Here is an 11,670-nt window from a genome sequence, read left to right as displayed (position 1 = left end):
TGAAAGAGGCAGATTTAGACGAGGATGAATGGATTCAGACTCGACTCGATCAGATAAATTTGATTGATGAAAAGAGACTTGCGGCTGTTTGTCATGGGCAGATATATCAGAAGCGCATGACCCAGGCATTTAACAAAAAGGTCAAGAGACAGGTGTATCAAATTGGTGACTTGGTGATCAAGCGTATCATTCTACCACAAGGTGATCCCAGAGGCAAATGGACCCCCACATACGAAGGGCCATTTGTAGTTAAGAAGGTATTCTCCGGTGGAGCCATGACACTTGCTACAATGGATGGCGAAGACTTCCCACATCCCGTGAACGCGGACATAGTTAAAAAATACTACGCATGAAAGAGACCCACTAGGTCGACGTATCTAGGCAAAAGTAAGGGCATCCCGGCGAACTAAAAGGGTTCGGGCAAAAATTAGGGATTAACATATAAAAACGTACACCCGGCAAGTCGAAAACCTGAAAAGGCGGCTTGGGCAAAAAAGGGTATCCCGGTAGACTGAAAACCTGAAAAGGCGGTCCAGGCAAAATTAGGGATTAAAGCGTATGACTATGTCCCGTTCTCGGTCAGCTTCACCCAAGTTCAAGGGACTGAATAAGCCAATCACTTCTATCCGACAGCAGGAGATGAGAGGCTTGAAGACATAATGACAGTAGTGGAATTAAAATCGATGGGACTTTTTCTGCATAGCTTTCTCTTTGTTTTCTTGACAATTTCCTCTTACTAGGATTTCTGTCTCCCTGTACACAAATTGCCTGTTTATAGGCCCTCTTTCAAAATCGATACAATTTTACTTCCAAAGAAATGCTTTTGTTTTACTTCCTCTGTTTTGTTTGCGTAAACGTCCATTGATTTAGTTTGAATTAATATATGCATTTGAACATGATTGATGTTTACCGAAAATACATGCATAAAATAGCAACAACAGTTACTAAAAGACTTTAGGATCGTGGATAAGGTCTAACCATGCTTTCCGATGAATTCGGTTGCTAATCCTATTCCCCAGCAAAAACCAGTTACTCCCCAGAAGAAATTGGCATCGCTAAACAGACTGATCATCTCTTCCATCCCCAGTCAGGCTCTGCTGAATATTTCTACCATCAGACCGAAATCAAGTATCCCCAGCTAAGAAAGGGCCATCAATACAAATATCTCCAACCAGAATATTGGGATTTATTTTCCCCTGGCAAAATTTTCAGACGCATAATTCATTCATTACATCATTTCACATCATACGCATGCATACAATGTTCGCATTTATTTTCGAAAGCATAAAACATCTCATGCATCATGACATGGCATAAAGCTAACTTTATTTTTCAGGTTAATTATCCTTCGGATACAGTCAAAATAAAGGTTCATTCAGACAGACACCCTCAGCGGTTACATTCGAGATTCAGATACATCTTTCAGATATAATCCATGTGAATATTCATTCTGACAAGCATTCTGATATCCTCCTAATGATGGCATCTTTAAGCCCATCCCAGACATTTATTGCAAATACAACATATACAAATGTTATCAGATATAGCCTAACGTACGGTTCATTCTGATTCAGCTCAACATATGATTCCTTCAATTATTCCAATACGGTCTAGCGTACGACCCAGTTGGATATTCATATCCTCAGATACTACCTAGCGTACGGTACATTCCGAGGTGTAGTCTAGCGTACGACTACTTTCTTCTTCAGATACAGCCTAACGTACGGCTCATTCTGCAACTCCAATACGGTCTAGCATACGACCCATTTGGATCTTCAAATCCTCAGATACTACCTAGCGTACGGTACATTCCGAGGTGTAGTCTAGCGTACGACTACTTTCTTTTTCAGATGCAGCCTAACGTACGGCTCATTCTGCAACTCAGATACGATCTAACGTACGATCAATTCTGATCTTCAAATCCTCAAATACTACCTAGCGTACGGTACATTCCGAGGTGTAGTCTAGCGTACGACTACTTTCTTTTTCAGATACAGCCTAACGTACGGCTCATTCTGCAACTCAGATACGATCTAACGTACGATCCATTCTGATCTTCAAATCCTCAAATACTACCTAGCGTACGGTACATTCCGAGGTGTAGTCTAGCGCACGACTACTTTCTTCGTCAGATACAGCCTAACGTACGGCTCATTCTGCAACTCAGATACGATCTAGCGTACGATCCATTCTGATTCTTACTTCGTCAGATACAGCCTAACGTACGGCTCATTCTGCAACTCGGATACGGTCTAGCGTGCGATCCATTCCGATTCTTGTTTCGTCAGATACGGCCTAACGGACGGCTCATTCTGCAACTCAGATACGATCTAGCGTACGATCCATTCTGATCTTTCATCCCTAGTGAAGTCACCCGCCTAATGGACAACTCATTCTGCTATTCAGATACGAGCTAGCGAATGGTCCATTCTGATCCTTTATCCCCAGCAGGGTATGATCCATTCGGATCCTTATCTCATCAGGTTCAGCTTACCCTAATATCACCTAATGGATGGCTCACCATACGGTCTAGCGTACGACCTGGTGTGGCACCCATGTCTTCGAATTGGTCTGATGTACGACGCCCTCTGAAGCTTTCATCATCAAACTTCCTGGATGGCATCTTTAAGCCCATCTCCGTCAAGACTAATTAACAAAGTGCAAATTTTTGGGGCATTCTAAGTGTTCAATAATCTTCCACCTCCAGACCACGAATGGCGTACATACCATTCTAACTCTCTCGGTTCAAGAATATTGAACAGGGGCAGCTGTCATACCCCAAAATTTGCCCGTTAATCTTGCAAGACATTTTTCAAGGCACTCCAATTCATTTTTCAAGACACTGGTCTTACAGGAACAAAGACCCAGCACACAGGTGGCCCAAATCCAGAAAATGGCTTAAAATGGCTTGCTCGCTAGGCGAGCAAAATCCTTCGCCTAGCGAACCCTTCGCTACACCACTCGCCTAGCGAAGCTTGCGAATACCAGAAATTTTGGGCTTCATTCTGAGCCCATTAGGTCACACAAAAAGCATTATAAATACCAGAACTTCAGTCAGAAGGGGAACGAAAGAGGAAAAGGGAGAAACAAAAACACCCACAGACAGCAAACCCTGGAGGCTAACCCAGAGAATTCAGAGCAACCCTAAAGGAAACCCTGAAGGAAACTCATTTGCACAAAGGTTACCTCCGCCCAACTCAATCCGGCATCAACCCTAAGAGCGATCTGCCAATTCAAGGTTGCAATTCAATTTCAAACCGGTTTGCATTACTATTACCGCTTTATGTTCCTAATTCACATGTGATATCATAATTGAATTCATAAATATATTTGAGGTTTTGCATGTGGACTTAAGTATGCCTGGATATCTTGAACGTTTAACCATGTAATTTCTGTAACGGATGTCATAGGGTTTGGAGCTTGCTGAAATCGTACTGTTCTAAAATTCAAAACCCGCAGCCGTTCGCTAGCACATCGCTAAGCGAACATGTAGCGAGCGTTCGCTAGGCCTTCGCTAGGCGAGGCAGCAGCGAACATGACAGTCGCTGATTTTTCTGTTCCGATCTTTGCTCATTTGACATGTTTTATTATCACCATGCATTGTTTACCTGACATTATTACTGTTGTGATTCCTTTTGTTTGGTGCGATTCTCGATTGCACCCTGATTTGGTATTCTGACCTGTTTGCTGAATTTTGTAAGGGTTCACATACTCCCGGAAAAGGTAGCTTGCTAGGTATTCCACTTTATTTGTGGGATACCCTTGTGGAGATTCATCCTAATTACTTAATTGATTTTAATGTGGAGATTCATCCTAATTATCTAATTGATTATAATGTGGAGATTCATCCTAATTACCTAATTGATTATAAAATATTGCCTTTGAATATGTGATCTTGGACCTCTCTTTGTTGCCTTACGGTATTACGGTATTATGGTCACGTCCCGCGAATGTGGGGATACACTTAGCAAAGACCCTTTGATTAAACCATCATGTCCCTATAAAATAAATCATCGTCCCTCGGATGTTGCCTGCGAATATATGATTTTGTCCCTCGGTGACCCGTCGTTGTAGCCTACGGTTAAATGATGATTGTCCCTTCGAATGCTAAGGTATCCTTACAAATGTTGCCTTCAATGACCAATCGATGACCCTACGATGACCCTTTACATCCAAAGGATAGAACTACTTACTTCTCAATAGTAAGGACAGTTTTACCCTCATAAGGATAGGAAATGCCCATAAAGACCTTGGGTAGGTATAACTCCTAAATGCTTGCTCACAGCTTAAACTACTTTTCACACCTCACACTTTTCAAAACCTCTATTAGAAAATCACCACTTGGCATACATTCGTACTAGAATCATTGCCAAGTTATATTTTTCTAAACAGCTTTCAAAATTAAACGAGATAAATACTTTGTATACATTCGTACAAGAATCATTACAAAGTTAAACTCTCTTTTCAAAACATTTTCTAAACAGCTCTCACACACTTTTTCAGACAAGAAAAACATAAGTGATCAAGCAATTAAGAGCCCATGGATAACCATGGATACAAAGGGTGCTAACACCTTCCCTTTGTATAATGTACCTCCCGAACCCAAAATCTAATCAAGGTCTTTCCTGTTCTTTTCCGCCTTTCCTTATTGGATAAAAGAAAAGTCGGTGGCGACTCTTGCTATCCGCGACATTTGCTTTCTAAAGCAAAAACACACAAAGTCAGTTCACCGTATGACAGTATGTATTTATTCTAATCATTGTTTTATGAACAGGTTATGAATCAGTATTGATGTTATCTTTGTTTTCATGTTAAATTTATGGGTTTGAATCATTATTGAGAAATATCTTTCAAATATTGACCTAAGATCATCATTTATCCAATACCCAAGTCTAGAGATGGAGTTCGGTTTTGATATTCACTTGTATCAAGTCTTAATGTTATCATATTTCTTAATAGGTAGATAGATTATCGATTAAGCAATACGGTAAAACTCACATCATAGGTTAGACATAAACGGTGTTGAAGAGTGATACGTGATAATAGAGATGATTAACTATGTTCACATACTAGATTAGTTGAATACATATGAAAAAGGTTAATGAAACTCAATCTTGACATGTTTTCTCTACATGTTAGTTTCATAGCATTTATTTTTGTTTTAGCTTGTTAACAATCGTGACTTTCCGCAATCAAAACTCTTGTGAACCTTTCCATAAAATTGTATTAATTGTTGAATGGAGGTGATATCGCATTAATCCATGTGGAGATGATACAAAATACTTACCCCTTCAAAAGTGGTTTTTATCAAAATGTCGTCGTTGTCGGGGATTGGCTTATAGATATTACATGCATAGCAATTGTTTCTATTATTTTAAGTAATTTTGCACTTCTATAAATTATATATTGTTATATTTTTTATACCTCGTGTTTGTTCAGTTGTGTGGTTAGATTTCAGAACTCTGTGCATGCGAGGAAGTACACTGAAAGATTAACTTCTTTTTTATCCTAAAATAGAAAGAGCAGCTCTTAGAAACAACAACAGAGCCAGAAAGGGAAACCAACTAGCCAAACAAAGGAACCAACATGAAGGAACTTCTACTTCTACTTCTTCAACAACTCCAAAAATTGAAGAAGTCATGGTTGAACCAGAAGTTGTTTGAGGGCCTTGTCAAAATAACCCAAGAAGGAATGCTCATTTTGCTAGACTTGCACAAAATGCAAGGAACTCAGAGATGAAGATTGGCCTACTTCATATATTATATGCAAACCATTTTACTGTACTTGACCATGAAGATCCATATACTCACCTTACCAAGTTTTATGAGATTGTTGGTACAGTTGGAGCTCCTTAAGCAGAAGAAGAATAAGTGTTCAAGATATTATTCACTCATTCATTGATCGGAAAAGAAAAAGAATGGCACCTTCACCAACCAACTCAGACTATGAAAAATTGGAATGTGCTTAAGGAAACATTTCTTGATAGATTCTTTCCAAACAACAGATTTATGGAGGCCGAACCCACAATTGCTATATTTTCTTAAGGCTCAAGTGAAACACCTTGTGAAGCATGGGAGCGATACAAGTCGATGTTGAGAAGATGTCATAACCATGGCTTTGATGAGCTTACACAAATTCATATCTTCCACAATGGACTTCTACCATAACCAAAACTTCTTTTGGATGCAACTTCAGGTGGTTCTTTAATGTTTAAGAGTGCTAAAGATGCAATTGTAATTATTGATAAAATGGAACTCAATGATCACTAAGTTTAACACAATAGAGGCCCTTCACAAAAGAAAGCTGGAATCATTGAATTGGGAACAAATGATGCGATTTTGGATCAAAACAAATTGTTAACTCAAATAGTGGAAGAACTTACAAAACAAATGTTGAAGCTTCCGTAACAACTCAAGGAGATGCATGGAGTCCCAAGCAAACATCAACAGGTAACATATTGTGAACTGTGCAATGGAGATCATCCAACAGGTTATTATCCTACGACGAATGAAGAGGTAAATTATATGGGAAATCAAAATCAATATTAACAGAGGCAAGCACCATATCAAGGTAACCCTTGTTATCAAAGAGGGAACAATGCATACTATGGCCAAGGATGGAGACTAGAATCAGGACCATCCAATAGACAAAATCCTTATCAGAATTATAATCAGAATCCACAACCACAAGATAGAATTCAAAGATGGAGGACACTTTGACTCAACTTATGTAAATGTTTATTGCAAATCAAAAAATCACTGATGCGGTTATCAAGAACCTTGAAAATCAAGTTGGTCAAATAGCTAAGCAATTAGTTAATCAACAAGGAGGTACATTTACTGCAAATACTCAAACTCATTGCAAATCCATTCTGACTCGGAGCGGTAAATAAATTGGAAAAGGCATTGGTGATAATACTGAGAAAGAGCAAGTTGTGATAGAAAGACAAGAAGAAGAGAATGGAGAATGTGAGAAGGAATTAGAACAAGAAAGTAAAGAGCGAGACTATTTGAAAATGAAAAAATTGAAAAAGAAGAGTTAGAAAATAAAAAGATTGAAGAAAAGAAGACAAAAGCTCAAAAAGCTCGAGAGGAGAAAGGGAAAATGAAGAGTTTTCCCGTACAACACCTACCTTATCCATATTCCCCTACCAAGAAATACAATGCAAGGCATTATGCAAGGTTTTTGGATATATTTAGTAGTTTACAGATAATATTCCATTCTCTGAAGCTCTTGAACAGATGTCAGCTTATGCTAAGTTTATGAAGCACACTCTCACGAAGAAAATGAGGTATACGGATCAAGAGACCATCAACCTAGATGCTAGTTGTAGTGGCATCATTTAAATAACTATCCCACATAAAGAAATAGACCATGGGAGAGTTATATTTCATGTCACTATATGGAATGTAAACATTTCCAAAGCATTAATAGAATTGGGTTCAAGCATAAACTTGATACCGTTATCCGTAGTTTAGAGGTTAGGCAACCTTGAAGTTAAACATAAAAAGATGACATTGCGGTTGACAGATAAATCCATCATCCGTCCATCAGGAATAGCTGAAGATGTTTTGGTTAAGGTGGACAAGTTCTTACTTCCAATTGATTTTATTGTGATGGATATTGAAGAAGATAATGATGCACCTTTGATTTTAGGTTGACCTTTCATGAAAACAGCAAGAATGATGATAGATGTGGATGAGGGAGTGATGAAAGTAAGAGTGCATGATAAAGAAGTCAACTTCTATTTGTTTGAAGCAAGCAAATATCCAGCCAACAAAGAAATATGTTATCAAATGGATGGTCTTGACAAAGCAATAAAAGAAGAGAATATTGGTGACTGTATAACAGATCCTGAAACACCACCAAAATCTTTCATACTAAAATATGAAATGGATATAAACACATTCCCAAAGAAAAGAAAAGGAATCAGAAGAATTTGTGAGAAAGCCAAAACTTGCAAGAAAGCCATTCATGATGTTGTCAAGAGGGTCAAGCCAATAAAGAGACAGAACAAGACAAAGCCACATGATAGTGATGTAGGTGATTGGATCATATCACAAAGGTCGCCTTGAATTCATTTGAAAAAAGGCGTCGAGCTAATGACGTTAAACAAGTGTGTGCTGGGAGGCAACCCAACTTTGTAAGTATTTTAGTTTTGAATTTTGTATTTTAATTCTTTTAGGATGAAAATGAATGGAATTTTGAAAGCAAGAGTTTATTTTCAAAAACCTGATGTCCATGATCCCGTGCTGAGCCCGGGATTCCACGTTAAGTGCGGGCTATTGTATTAGTAAAAAAAAATATTAATTGGCCTGTGGTCAGGCCATTTGTTCAGGAGGAGACAGTTGATCCAGAGGTTGATGGAGAAGGTGAAGCAAGAGCAAGAGGAGGAGGAAGACAAGAGTAATGATGATTATTAGGAGATAATTAACTGAAAAGCCTACCAATACATATTGAAATCTAAAAGCTTTCAGTCATTTATATATTTTAGTATTTTATGTTGGTTATGTTTTGTTGACTTTTGTTTTATTGTGTTTTGGAACATGTTTTGGTTCATCCTTGTATGGATGTGGATTTTTGGGTGGCATTACATGTCACCATAACTCTTTTTGGCACCATATCTTTATGTGATGGTTTTGGTTAATTAAGTTGTTGCTTTGTTTAAATTGGTTCAAGTAGAGTAGTTTAGTTTTAAATTTCAAATTGTTAAATTTTAGAAAAAATTTGAGTTTGTCCCAAAGTTTGTCTTTAGATGACTTGAAGAAACATTAAGTGATTCTTCCAAGTTTGAATGTTTCAACAAGCAAATGTTATGGTAATGATAAAAGCTTAAAAAGATGGTACAATATCAACGTATATGTTTATTGCCTTCTAGAGCATAGCATGAATATGAAACTTATAATTTATACAAAAATCAGTCCATGCATTCTTTTGCATTACTTGTTTCATGATTGAATCATTGTAGAATAAAGCCTAAATGTGAGGAAGCTTTCCATTGCTTATTATATGCAAGAGACCAATAATATTTGGTTTAACTAGATTGATTTATGTTTAATATTGCAATTGTGTTGAATTGAATGAAAGCGTGAAAATGATCAAGATAATTTTTTGAGTTTGAGCATAATCACTTATCCAAAAGTAATCTAACCTGTGAGTGAGCGAGAATTCGTTAACCCCTTTGAGCCTTAGTGTCAGAATCTATATCAATTTTGAACTGTGAAATTTTTCCTTTGCATGTAAAAAATACTTCATCATTGATTTTTGAATGGATTCTGAAATTTTTCTTGAACCTTAAACCTTCATTTGATTGTGAAATTGTATCTCTTGCCTTAGAAAATAGGGGAGCATTCATACTAAAATGTTAGTTGTATTCAAGTTAGGGAGAGAAAGGTGGGTTGTTGAGACTTTGAAAAAGAAAGAATTTGAAAAGAAAGAAGATTGTAAAAAAGAAAAGTTTGAAGAAGAAAAGAATGTGAAAAAAAAATTGAATGAATGAAAAAGTTTGAAAGAAACAGTGGCAAAAGTGAATTGTGCTAAATATTTTGAATCAAGGGTATATTATTTAAACAAAGAGAAGTGTTAATTGAAGTTGTGAATGGTAAATAGTTAGAAAAGTGAATGCTCTTCTAGATTTTTGCAATCAAATACATGTAGATATGACATTTCTTTGTTAACCAAACCATATTTCAACCCTTGAAAGTCCTTTGTGATTTGTGTTTTTATGCTTTAAATGTGATTTGTTTGGATGAGTGCATAAGTTTATCAAGATATTAGCAAGATTATTGGGTGTGAGTTAAATCCCTCATATTGTTCTTCATCCATTGATGAAAAGTGTGCTAGGTATGATTCATGATTGAACATGTGTTACCTTGGAATGTATGGCATGAGTTTTGTGTTTAGAACTTGTTTCATGATCATGGTTTGATGATAGGATAATAGTAAACACCACTTTGTTTGTGCTTTCAAAGATTTGAACCATGCATTTGTCTTTTTTTCTAAAAATTTGTTTGATCATGAGAATTCTTGGAAGTTGTTCTTGTTTCTTTAGATTTTTAAGACTCTTGTTTCAGGACAAAAAAAGTTATTATTTGGGGAAAGTTGATAAGTGTCAATTTTTGGTGATTTTGTACATAAAAACTTGACAATCATTAACTTGCTTCATAATATTCTAGTAGAAAAACCTCAACTTTGATGTAAATATCTAGCTTTAATAGTTTATCATGTAAATAGTATAAATGTTGCTTAATTGCAACCCTTTTTGTCGGTATGCTTGTATGGAAGGAGGTTTGGTCATAAAAAGCCATAGAATTGGCTCAACATGCATTTTTTGGAGAAAAACACATCAGCAAAACCGCGCTAAGAGCGCTCAAAGCATGACTTCTAGGGAGCTCCGTGTTGAGCCCTATTTGGCTGTGCTAAACTCCGTTTATGGCGGTTTATCTTGTTTTGTCTTATTGTTACGCTGAGCGCAGCATTTGGGGCTTAGCGCGGGTGGTTTTAGCAGTACATCATAAATGGTTTTTCAGTTCATAATTTTAGGGCATTCCATTATTTTAGAGAGAGGAATACATCACCAGAGAGAGAAAACTCATAATCAAGTCAAATTGGAGCTAGATGCGCAATAATCTTCTATTAATCAACGTTGATGCATATTCATCTCTTCTATTTTCTTGTGAGCAAACTACCGTGAAGATGTGTAGCTAAATCTCTTATGTCGGAATTGGATGTAATTAACCATAATCGTTGTGAAGAGATTATGAATCAATATTCATGTTATCATCATCTATCAAATACCCAAGTCTAGAGATGGAGTTGGGGTTTGATATTCACTTGTATCAAGTCTTAATGTAATCACATTACTTAATAGATAGAGAGATCGTCGATTAAGCAACACGATAAAACTCACATTATCGGTTAGACATAAACGGTGTTGAAGAGAGATACAAGATAATAAAGATGAATAACTATGTTCACATACTATATTAGTTGAATCCATATGAAAAAGGTTAATGAAACTCAATCCTGACATGTTTTCTCTACTTGTTAGTTTCATAGCATTTATTGTTGTTTTACCTTGTTAACAATCGTGACTTTCCACAATCAAAACTCTTGTGAAGCTTTCCTTAAAGTCGTATTAATTGTTGAACGGCAGTGATATCGCACGAATCCTTGTGGAAATGACTTTGCATGATAATATTTTTAACAATTCACATACATGTTTTAAATTGTGGCATACCCGACTAAGTCATCCTCATTTTGAAGTTCTAAAATAGGTTTTTAATCTTTGTAATATCTATCCACCACCTAAGGCATCTATTTAGTTATACTCATCTTGTTACCTTAGAAAATCTTATCTCTCTCTCTCTCTCTCTCTCTCTCTCTCTCTCTCTCTCTCTCTCTCTCTCTCTCTCTCTCTCTCTCTCTCTCTCTCTCTCTCTCTCTCTCAACTGTCTATAAAAATCCCTTCGTTACTATTACTTACCTCATTAATCATTTACCCACCCACTTTCTTGATCATAAATCTCCCTACTTTGTCCTTCTACACAAAAATCCTTATTACAAATTTCTTTGAACTTTCGAGTGTGCTTCTTTTTCTTTCCTTCATCCCTATAATTCAAACAAGCATGATTTTAGATCTGAATAATGTGTTTTCTAGGATTCTCCTCA

At 36.8% G+C, this 11,670-nt stretch overlaps 1 pseudogene; it reads right to left on the bottom strand.

Annotated features, from left to right (window-relative positions):
- Nucleotides 1-6,017: 6,017 nt before the first annotated feature.
- On the bottom strand, nucleotides 6,018-6,118 carry LOC127099452 (uncharacterized; annotated as a pseudogene).
- Between the last annotated feature and the right edge of the window lie 5,552 nt (nucleotides 6,119-11,670).

This window comes from Lathyrus oleraceus, chromosome 6 (genome assembly GCF_024323335.1).
Source record: "Lathyrus oleraceus cultivar Zhongwan6 chromosome 6, CAAS_Psat_ZW6_1.0, whole genome shotgun sequence".
NCBI lineage: Eukaryota > Viridiplantae > Streptophyta > Magnoliopsida > Fabales > Fabaceae > Lathyrus > Lathyrus oleraceus.
The sequence above is the reverse complement of the archived record's forward strand: the minus strand, read 5'-3'. Positions and strand labels throughout refer to the sequence as shown.